The sequence below is a fragment of the Solanum dulcamara genome, chromosome 7 (assembly GCF_947179165.1).
Source record: "Solanum dulcamara chromosome 7, daSolDulc1.2, whole genome shotgun sequence".
In the NCBI taxonomy this organism is placed as follows: Eukaryota; Viridiplantae; Streptophyta; class Magnoliopsida; order Solanales; family Solanaceae; genus Solanum; species Solanum dulcamara.
In genome coordinates, this window is record NC_077243.1 from 6,583,674 (window position 1) to 6,595,549 (window position 11,876).

Sequence of the window (11,876 nt, forward strand, 5' to 3'; positions counted from 1 at the left end):
CAATTCAATTCGCGTACAACGTTTGTATAAATCACGCGAATTATACAAAACTCAAAATATATTCCCGCACAACGTTTGTATAATCGCATACAACATTTGTATAATCGCGCGACTTATACAAAATTCAAACTGTGATTATAGCTACATGTTTGCCGCGAGCTGTAATTAATTCAAATTATAGCTATGTTAGCTAATTAACTAATAGATTTGTTTATCCGCGCAATTTTCCCTTTTCTAAGCCCACTGACTGGTAGCCTGAACAATGAACGTCGTGGGCCTAACCAACAAAAACATGATCTGGCCCATTTATATGGGCCTTGAGTAGCGATTTGGGTCAAAACTCTGAAGAGTTCTCCCACGTTATACTACATGAATTATATGGCACCACCATCCATTACCGTTGTTACTATCTGCTATTTCTTTTTGTGGATACAAGTAAATAAATAATTTTATATATTAATAAATTTTGATAAAGATAAACCATGAAATATTCAAATATTGAGAAAAAATAACAGTTACAATTATTTCATATTCAAATTTAAGCACAACAATTCATATGAGTTTTTAAATTCACACATTTTAATCTTTAAAACAAAAAACAATTGTCAAGTTTCTTATTCAATTTTTAAATATATAATACACACTCACATATTTTTCGAAGTTAATAAATTGAATGTAAAAATTATCTAATGTATTGCTAGTAGTAACGAACTTGATTATGTATCTAAAAAAGATTGGCAAGTCCTTTAACTTGACTGAGAAGAATTGAAGTCGTTTCTTTAATGCTCAAAGACCTCGAATTGAATTTTAAATGAATTAAGAAATCTGCTTACTAAAACAAATGTATAATTAGATAAAAATAAATTCATGTCTTTTAACATAGAGAAAACTTCACAAGGTTAGAGTAGATTCAAAATCCTTGATACAATTTAAGTTTTATTTACTCTAATGAGATTATAAGATAATTACATTTAAGAAAAGCAAAATAACTTTACAAGAAAATAAAAAAGAAAGTAATGAGAAACAAATAACAGACAGAAGAAGAAAAAGAATAAAGATGAGGAACTAAATAGAAAAGAAAACTAAACTTGTAGGGGTACCTGTGCAAATTCAAATGCATTCTTTCTCGCTTAAACCCTAGTTTCGAGCCGTCTAGAGTATTTCATCCATGTATATATAAACACACTACATATCTTTCTTCCTCACACAGCTTAAACCCTAGCAGTCACACTTGTTCTTTACAGCTAGAAGATCTTAATTGATTAAGGCTTTTAGGTATTCTATATCCCCAGTGAAGTTCCCTTTGTTTGATTTTTTTATTTTTCTTGTTGTTGCTATTGAGATATTTTGTTTTTGGGTTATCAATTCATCCACTTGTTAGTAGAGTTAAGCGCAAGTGACGATCTTCAATTCACCATACTCCCTAGTGGAGGAAGATGAAATTTTGTTTACAATGGAAATCAGAATCTCTGATGCGTTTTATTCTCTTTTCGTTTTGTTTATTCAGTTGATTTATATTTTTTTGACCTCATACGTTAGATCTGGAGATTATCACTTCTTTGCCTCTGCCTATGATGGCGTTAAATATACTTTGATTATTTAGTGTGAAAAAAACTTAAAAGCTGAGGCTAGAGGTTTTATTCTTTTTTATTCCCTTCCCAAAATGGGGTAAATCTTGTATTATGTTGATTTGCAAGTGATGATAAAACAGACAGGGACATCAGAACTTCATTATAGGGGAAAAGATGACTAGTCTAATGGGAATCTCTCTGATGCAATTCAATTAACATTAAATATCTTTCTTCATTGTTGGGAGGTAAATCTGGAGTGAAAACTCTTATAGTTTTATGCTTATGATTTTGTAATGAGGATTGAGCATTCTTCAAGTACAACCTTCCCATAAATTCCTTATTTTCCAACTTTTAATTTATCAAGACTTTATTCACTATTGGTATGTGCAAGTGATGATAAAACAGACAGGGACATCAGAACTCAATAGGGTTATGATGATTTGTCGATGGGAATCTCTCTGATGCACCACTCCATTTTATTTTTACAAATCTATCTTTGCAGATATACTTTTTAGTTTAAGTAATATAAACTTGGAATTAATGTTTTTATAAGTCCAATTTGTATCATATTTGCCAGTGATGTTACTAAAAGACTTGTGATTCTTCATGATCATGTCAACGAATCATCGCAGCTGAGGCCAATATACATAGTTTTTTGGTTTCTTGTTGAGATTTATAATGTGCTCCTTTTTCTATGTTTCATTTTGAACTGCTGTTTTGATTTGCATTTGGATTGTTTGCCAATGATGTATTCATATTTGCACGTATTATCAGAAATAAGGATGATGATCTGCAATTGTCACTACCTCTGAGGCAAACAATCAATCCCAACTTATTATTCTCTCTCAGAATTGCAATTTTGGGTTCTGTGTTTCAAATTATATATACTACTCATTTTGGAAGACAACTCATTCCTACTCCTGCTTAATGAGTTCCATTTTATAAGTATTTTTTTTCATCTAAACATAATTAGTCCTAATATCAAAAGACACTCTAGTATTATGCAAGTATTTGAAAAATGTAACGGTAGCGAACTTATTGTCATGATTCGCCAATTGATTGAAAAGAGGAAGAATCTAAAATTCCAATTGATCGAAAAGAGGAAGAATCTAAAATTTTGGGGAGGTTAATAAAAATTTCTAGAATGTCCAAGTATATCAAGATACTTCTAGGACCCAAGGATTAGGAATTGCTGATGGACTGTTGAATCATTAAATTACTGTAATCAAAATTTAAGGCTGTACGAAATATAGTAGTACCAACTTTACTCTTTTAAAACCACAAATATAGTACAATCTATAATTTTTGTCATGTAGTATTGATTAAAATTAATATGGGATGGTTATGCAAGCAATTGAAAAATGTAACGGGAGCGAACTTATTGTCATAACCCGTCACTTAATCGAAAGTATCCAAAATTAGATCAATAGAATGTCTAAGTATATCAAGACACTTCTAGGACCTAAGGAGTAGGAATTTCTGATGGACTGTTCAATCATTAAATAGTTGTAATCAAAATTTAAGGCTATATGTAATAAAGTAGTACCGACGTTACTCCTACAAAACTACTAATATAGTACAATCTATATATTTTGTCATGTTGTATGACACATTTAGAAAATGTTGATCAAAATTAATATGGGATGGAGAAAATGTTTAATATTTGGGTAATATTAAAAAAATGTATATATCTTACTTTCTTTTTACTAAATAAAAAATATTTTCTTTACTAACTTTTATCATCTCAATATTTTCTAGAATGTAAAATCACCACAATATAAGTGAAGAATTTTTTCTTACAATGAATAGGAAGAATATGAGGAAGTAAATTGAGTAATTAAAAGAAAGAATTATTTTCTAGAGATCACAAAAGTTACAAAGCATGAAGAGGTAAAATAGTGAATGAAATAATGTGATAGATGTTAGAATGGTTTCGAGTAAAATAAAGGCAGAACACATAGGCCATTTAATTTGGTTGAATTTTTCTCTCAGGCATCTTAACTATTCTTCTTAACTATTAAACCTCTGAACTATATATAATTTGTACATTTTAAATATTTATGACTGAAATGCCACAATTTTTTTTTCTAAATAACGTGTGTAATCCAGCTTTTCCACATGGAACTTGCAACTAATCAAAAAACACCTCCTTTACACATCAACTTATTTTAGATAAAAATTCAAAATATATGTCATATTCATCAAACACACTTTTGGACTTGATTTAATTAGTGATAGTGTAAGGAGAAATCCTAAAAATGGATCCTATTTTCAGTGATTCTACTGATGTTTAAGCTCTTTAGAACTAAAATACTCAAAATTCAAAGTGATTTTGGATGTTTGTCGAACGTATCACGAAGTTTGCATAAGATTTTAGAGTTCAATCACTATTTTAGAGTTTGATCTACTGAGGTAAGTTTATATCCTAAATTTCTATGTCATTTTTATTGTTTTAACATGATATATAATGCATTTTAGTATTTTATTAATGTGATTGTATATTATTAAAATCTGGAAAAAAAATTAGAGTTTTTTTATTCATAAAGTAACTCTTGATTGTCAGGAAATCTTATGGATTGCATTATTATAACTCGTTTTCATTACGGTGGTGATTTTAAACAAGTTTGTTGCTGAAAAGTTTAAGCATGAGATTATATGTCAACCATTCATAAGATTGTGAAAAATTCAACAATTGGTGAGAAAATAATTTAAGTTGTATGTTGGAAGACTTGTCTGTCATAGGGCAAAAATGAAAGTTATTAAGAACTACTTAGGTGATTGGAAGATGAAATTTTCAAGATTGTGTGATTATGCAGACATGATTAAACATACTAATCCTGACAGTTCATATTGAGTAAAGATAGATAAAGAGTCTCAGCCAAGAAAAAATTTGTTTGTTTACTTTTATGTTTGTTTTGATACATTGAAGAGAGGTTAGTTGGAAGGGTGCATAAAAATTATTGATTTTGATGGATGCTTTCTGAAAGGCGCTTGCAAAATTGAATTGTTAGATATTGTTGGTAGGAATGGAAATCAACATATGTTTTCAATCAGTGGCGGAACCAGGAATTTTATGAAGGAGGTTCAATATTTTATTACCTAAAATCAGAAAAAAAATGTGCTTATTCGGATTCAAACCCGCGAGTTGAGACAATCTAAGACAAAATATTGAACTCTCTTTGCCACTAAGCTAGTCCCTTGGCTTATGTTTAGGGGGTTCAATGTTAAATATATAGTCATAAATTAAAAAAATTATTTTATATATACAGTATAATTTTTTAACGAAGGAAGTCCTGGATACCACGTGGGTCCGCCCCTGTTTTCAATTGCATGGGTTATTGTTGATATAGAGACAAAACACATTTGTAGTTTTTTCCTCAGCAAATTGATACAAGATTTGAACTTAGGATTTGGGCATGGACTGACTGTAATGTCAGATATGCAGAAGGTTAGACAACTTCTATATTGTAATTTGATCTTCTATTTTTCATATTTTTTTTGCTGTTAATATCTTTTAAGTTTTATTGTTTTATAACTTTGTTTAAATAGGGCCTTGAAGAAGTTTTGGGTGAGTTGCTATCAGATTGTGAGCAAAGAAGGTGTGCTAGTCATATCTAGTCCAATTGGTATCAAAACTGGAGAGGTGAAGAAAGAAGAAACCAATTCTGAAGGTGTGCAAAGTCAAGTTTTGAAGTGAAATTTCAAAATGAGATGGATAAATTCAACAAACTAGGTAAGAATATTTGTGAGGACTTGTTACATTATGAAAAAATAACTTGGTGCAGGGCATATTTTAAGGAGCATTATAAGTGTGATATTGTTGAAAACAATATGTGTGAGACATTTAATTCTTTGATACTAGTTGCTAGACATACGACTATCATAACTATATTAGAGGAGATTAGGCATAAGATAATAGATAGAAATATTGCAAGGAGGCAATTTGCTGATACTTGAATCTCAGATATGTCTCTTATGGCTAGATTAGTACTTGAAGAGAACAAAGATATTGCTAGATTTTTTGAGGTTAGATTCAATTGTGATATTGGATATGAAATCAAAGATAGTAAATATAGTCATATTGTTGATATAAGGAGGAAGACATGTACATGTAGAACATGGCAATTGAGAGGCATACCATGTCAACATACAGTGCTTGCATATCAACACAAAAGCATAGAACCTCAACATGAAGTGGTATATTGGAATAGGAAAGAGACATTCTTGAAGAGTTATGACTACTTTCTTCAATCAATACCTATCTTGAAAATGTGGACTAGCACTGGTGGTATAGTGATTGAGCCTCTTGAACCAAAAGTCATTCTGATAAGCTACAAAAGTATGAAAAACTATCCAAGAAAGGAGTAAAAATAACTTGCTCAAAGTGTCATCAAGTAGGCCAAAAAAAAATTGTCAACTCATGATAAGTTACTTGAATTCACTATAATTAGCTTCACTTATTTACAGTAAATGATTAATATTACTCTATTGATATGCTGGGATGGGATAATCAAGCTCAAGCCAACCATCAGTATTCAGTAGCCAACCATCAAGCTTAAGCCAGCCACCAGTGTTCAGTAGTCAACCAGTAATGTTTAGACAACCATCAAGCTCAAGCCAACAAGACAGTTCTATATGTTTTGATACTTCAAGTGTTAGAAGAGAGCAACAGTCTAGTAGAGGCATTGGTAGAGGCATTAGTATAGGCACTGGTAGAGGCACTATCAGTGGCATTGCTAGAGGTACTAGTAGAAGAAGAGGATGTGTATCAACACGAAGATAAAAGAGGGCAAAGACCGTAGAATTTGGCATCTACACTAATGCAAATAAGAATCAGACCTTTAATGTAAGTGTCTACATATTTTTATTTATTTCTTACTCTACTATATAAAGCTCATTTTAGTACATTTATATGCAGCCTGATACTTCAAGTGAAAGAGTTATCACATTAGGAGCAAATAAGAATGCATCTCCAATAAATATTGATATTAGTTATAAGCCTCGAAAACTGAAGTGGAATGGTGGAGATGCTGTCACAACTTCACAATTGCAACGTATAAGTCAATCAAGGAAAAATCAATGTGCAACATCTACTAAACCTACGGATGCTTATTTTCAGCACTAACTTTATTTTTTGAATGTGTAATCGACAGCAAAAACATGTATTGACTGCTTTGAATGTCTTTTTATGTATTTTAAGTACATTAAGTGGTTTGCCTTGATGATTAATTGTCATGAATTGGTATGTTTCTTTGGAGCTCATTAGAGCAAATTAATGGTATAATTGATTAGTTATGTTTGTGTTGTCATTATACTAATTGCAAATGAAAGTTAGTGAGCATTTATAATCGTGCTTTACTTCATTTTGTGTAGAAGTGAATTGTGTTTAAGAAAATAAAAGAGATACAAATAAATTGTCTTTATTCCTTCAATCCCTTCAACCAAAATCAGTACAACAAAAAATAAATGAAGGCAGTTACAATATAAAAGACAAAAGCATCAATATTTCCCTCAGAGAGTAGACTACAATCCAACATACATACCGTAACATAAACACATTCGATCACTTCTGAACATAGATGCAAATAGCTAAGATCACCTCTACAACAATAAACATCATTCGATATTTTCTTGATCAATTCTTCTCTACTTCATATGTTTTGACTCGATTCAACAAACATCATATCACCCTTTTAACTTGACCCGACATTTCATCATCATATCATCGAAAATATCCACATCCACCCCGTGACTACAAAAAAATTAAATCAAATTACAGAAAAATAAAATTTTAATATATTGGACAAAAAAAATTAATTACCTTCGAAATTTTACAACAAAGGAACCTACGTCCAGTGTTGGATTGCGTCCATTATGTCTTCATTTCCACAATCACCCCACAGTGACACTTACATTTGCATATGAAGAATAAGGAATCGATGAACAAGACATCTTTGACATTGACTTGATGAGCACCACCATGGAATGGAAGAAGAGGAAAAAAATGATTGAAAGTACGTGAGTAGTTGTAAGGAAGAAGAGAAAGAAAAGAGAAGGAAAAGAAAGGAGAAGAGAAATAAGAAAAAGAGAGGAAAAATTAGGGTTAAAAAGAGGAAGTAGACTGTTGCAATATCTAAATGATTCCACATCAGAATTTCTTCATCCCCTCACACGCTCTTAAAACGTGTTAAACATTTTATGCCATGTCAGTCATAAATGTTAAAAATGTACAAATTATGTATGGCTCATGGGTTTAATAGAAAGGAAGAATAGTTGACGTACCTGAGAGGAAATTCAACCAAGTTAAATGGCCTATTTATGTGTTCTGCCTAAAATAAATGCTATATCATGCCATGAAATCGGAATAAGATTTAGAGCCTGTTTGGATGGATTTATTTTAAGAAACTTATAACTTAAAAATTAAGTTAAAAATAATAAGTAGATGTAGTTCAACTTATTTTTTGTGACTTATAAGTTGTTTTCAATTTATAAGTTGTTTAAAATAAGTCTATTCAAACAAACTCAATTATTTATTGAAGCTTATTTTAAGCACAAAATAACTTTAAATTGATCAACCAAAGATTTAAAAAAGCAGAAAACAACTTATAAATAACTTATAAACCAATTCAAACAGGCTCTTATGCTATCCAACACAAAAACCTATCAGAGGGCTATCGACTTGACATTGTTCCATTAGTCCATTTAGTAGTTCTTCCCCCAATTAACAATAGGGAAATTTTTATATATGACAAAACTTTTAAGCATAATTACTCCATATAGGTATAGTTTCTCTAATTACTTATAATGACAAACATAAATTTGTCATTATACAAATGTTGTAGCGAATTGTGCAAAAGTTTAGCGAATTATACAATCGCTATACCTACGAATTATTTGCTTACTGAAATATACAAATACTGGTATACATATGTATTTGTATATCTGGCAAGTGGGATTGAGAGAGAGGAGGAGAGAGGCGAGCGAGATCGATAGAGGCGAGCAAGATCGAGAGAGGGGAGAGAGACAAATTGTATATGTATATTTTGTCAAAAAATTGTATATATGTAACTGATATACTTATGTATTTGCATATCTGGCAAGAGAGATTGAGAGAGAGGAGGAGAGAGACAAGCGAGATCGAGAGAGGGAGGAGAGAGGCGAGCGAGATGGGAATTGTATATGTATATCTGTCGAATTTTATATGTATATTTTTCAAAAAAATTATATAATGATAACTGATATACATATATATTTATATATCTGGCAATGAGATTTGTGATACTGCGTAAATAAATAGCCATATTTACTGCAAATCGTAATTATTTTTAAACTATATCTTAAATGCATAATATAATAGTAAGATTTGTCATATCATATAATTTTCCCTTAACACTATCATTGAGTGTCAACTTTGAAAAAGTAATTAGGACATGCTATTACGTGTCAACTTTGAAGAAGAAGTAATTAGGACATGCTATTACGTGTCAAACACAATGATCAAAGTAAGTTTAGCTGGCCTTAGCTCATACACCTACTAAGATAAGACATTAATAATTTTGTTTATGGCTATGATTTTTTCAAGTTATTTAAAGTTTTTGAATTATTATTATGCTAATTTATATGTATGTTGCGTAATATTCGAATACTTTCAAGTTTTACTTTTAAAATATTGAAAAATATATCCTCAGATTTACAAATAAAATCGTACCATCTTTTTAACATTTTGTATTTTACATTTTTTCGCAAAAAATAGTTTAGAGGCAGTCTGGCAGTGACAAATATAGCAAAGTTTTAATAAGTTTAATGGAACTCAATATTACTTATATTTTAAAATATATTTTTTTAAAATTTGAAATTAACAATAAATTCCATAGTTAAAATATCTTAAAACTTGAATGCTTTAAATATAGATGTTGAGTTGGAGAATATTTTTTTTAAAAAAACAAATATGAGGGAATAATGAAACGTAAAGAGTTGAAATTGAATTGTACACATCTCAATCCACAGTGGAAAAACTAGAAGATTCCCCAGGGGGCCCATCCTCGTCAGATCTACGTGTACCCACGTAATGGGAACTCTTTTCTGTCGGGCCCATTTGTTTCCATAAATAACTGCACCATCCATGGGGTCTCCTCACACGCTCCGATTTATGGCTAGTATAGTTTATTTTTTTAATTATATTTTACACGATAATTAAGAAATCATTAATAGATTGATTAATTTTATTATTTTGTTCTTTTGTAATATATACATAAAATATAGAAATAGCTAGTATTAAAAATTATTCACAATTAAAATGTCATATTAATTATAGGGGTAAAATGAAAAAAAATTTAATTAATTTTATCTTGCTTTAATAAATGATCAAACGATTCCAATTATGTATTCGTACTGAAAAATTCACTACAAACCAAAAATATATGAGCTCCTTGTTTTATGAATCATTGAAAATATATATTTCAATTTTTAGTTTAATTCGTCCCTAAGTAGAATTACGGAGAAGATGCACAAGGAATTATTTATTATTATTGCAAAAGAATTCAATATTTGTAATTGTGCACGCTCTAGGATTATGTTATGTCACGGGTTACGCACTTATATCCCAAATGTATAGGACTACAGTGATATTTTGCAATTCTTCAAGAAAAATATTAAAAGTGATATTTAAGGAGGAACCAATGCCATCAGAAGTTATGGAGAACTACATGTTTGAAAATGAAACACAAGGGCGAAAAGATTGCCATCGTTTAACAAATAATAAAAATTTGAAAAGGACATTATTAAGATTTAATAAAAAGGTATGGAGAACTCCATTTTGTTTTTTTATTAAAGTCTCTAACAATCATATTAATTCTAAATCCATACATAGCAATTAGGAACAAATCCAAAAGGGCATAGGCATTACTCATTCCATTTTCTTTTATTAAGTGATTTTTTTTTTAAAAAAAACAATCTAAAAAGAACACCATATATTAATAACGATGGAAGGGATCTTTTAAGAAACCAAAAATGTATTGATTTTTTTTTTCAAAATTATCCATATCTAATACGTAAGTATTGAACAAGTTTTTTAAAACTTTTTTACATTTTTGTATGGATATAATGATATTTTGCTTTTTAGTAAAAGTAATTAACTTTTTTGTGGGCGGACGCACATGGTATTTAGACTAAGAGGCGTTTGGATTGACTTATAAACTGTTTTCAGTTTTTTTTGAGTGTTTGGCTGATCAACTTAAAGTTATTTTGTGCTTAAAATAAGCCCCAATAAATAGTTAAATTTATTTGAATAAACTTATTTTAGACAATTTATAAGTTGAAAACAACTTATAAATAAAAAAAAAATTAATCTGCACCTACCAGCAACATATTTTTCTCAATGCTTTCAAACACCGACGTTTTGTTTCAGGCTAATAATGACATTTGTGACAATTAGAACCCTCTGTCCTCCTAGTACATTTTTTTTAAAAAAAAACTTTTTACGGTATTAAAAATAAATAATTTTTATTTATTATATTAACAACAATCCAGTAGGTTAGGAGTTATTTATTATATTTGAAGGATAATATAATAAATTTATTATTTTTTTAAAAGTATGCTAAGTCAAACATGTATAAGTAAAAATAAATGAAGAGAGTACTACTGATTTACATTTAACACTATCCTGTATCAGCGTTGATGATTTTCTGAATTCAAACTTATTATTTAAGTCTAATCTGATGGCCTTTCTATTTTTTCTTTCGAGATGCTTTAGAATTTGGTTTTAATTTTTTTTTTTAAATAATGTCAAGGTAAATGTTCTCCTTTAATTTTATTTGTTAGCCAAGCTACTACACCTACGAGTTTTGAAATTGGTTCAACATTAAATAAATTTTCTCTAAACAGCTATTAATGAAAAGATAGCCTCTCAAGGGTCCTGTTATTTTCGTTGTTGTATGGATTTTCAAAGATTTATTGAAAATAATCTCAAATTATACAATTTCTAGAGCAATCATGAATATCAGGACATGACTAGTTTGTAGTGTTTTCTCGGAAATTTGCTTGTCAACGAAATTTCGTATGAATTTTTAAAGGTTTATTAAAAATAATCTCAAATTATATATACAATTTCTAGAGCATCTATGAATATCAGGACATGAGCATGGCCTCTCAATGTAAAATTGCGATAACAACAAAGATTATGCCAATATTATGTGATAGAATAAGACGTTGGACTTACAAGAGGGAGGATTCTTGATTCATAAAAATTCTATACTTCAACAACGATTCTGTAAGTTTTATTTTATAGATTCGGTGTGTTTTACTCAT

General features: G+C 29.8%; 4 non-coding genes across 4 annotated transcripts; all 4 read left to right on the forward strand.

Moving 5' to 3' along the window:
- Positions 1 to 1,567: 1,567 nt before the first annotated feature.
- On the forward strand, positions 1,568 to 1,629 carry LOC129898085 (small nucleolar RNA Z267). The gene has a single exon (XR_008769002.1). It is a non-coding gene; the product is annotated as a small nucleolar RNA Z267 (small nucleolar RNA).
- Positions 1,630 to 1,689: 60 nt separating this feature from the next.
- On the forward strand, positions 1,690 to 1,779 carry LOC129898088 (small nucleolar RNA R44/J54/Z268 family). The gene has a single exon (XR_008769005.1). It is a non-coding gene; the product is annotated as a small nucleolar RNA R44/J54/Z268 family (small nucleolar RNA).
- A 175-nt stretch (positions 1,780 to 1,954) lies between these two features.
- On the forward strand, positions 1,955 to 2,039 carry LOC129898089 (small nucleolar RNA R44/J54/Z268 family). The gene has a single exon (XR_008769006.1). It is a non-coding gene; the product is annotated as a small nucleolar RNA R44/J54/Z268 family (small nucleolar RNA).
- Positions 2,040 to 2,301: 262 nt separating this feature from the next.
- Positions 2,302 to 2,395, forward strand: LOC129898093 (small nucleolar RNA SNORD70). The gene has a single exon (XR_008769010.1). It is a non-coding gene; the product is annotated as a small nucleolar RNA SNORD70 (small nucleolar RNA).
- The last annotated feature ends 9,481 nt before the right edge of the window (positions 2,396 to 11,876 follow it).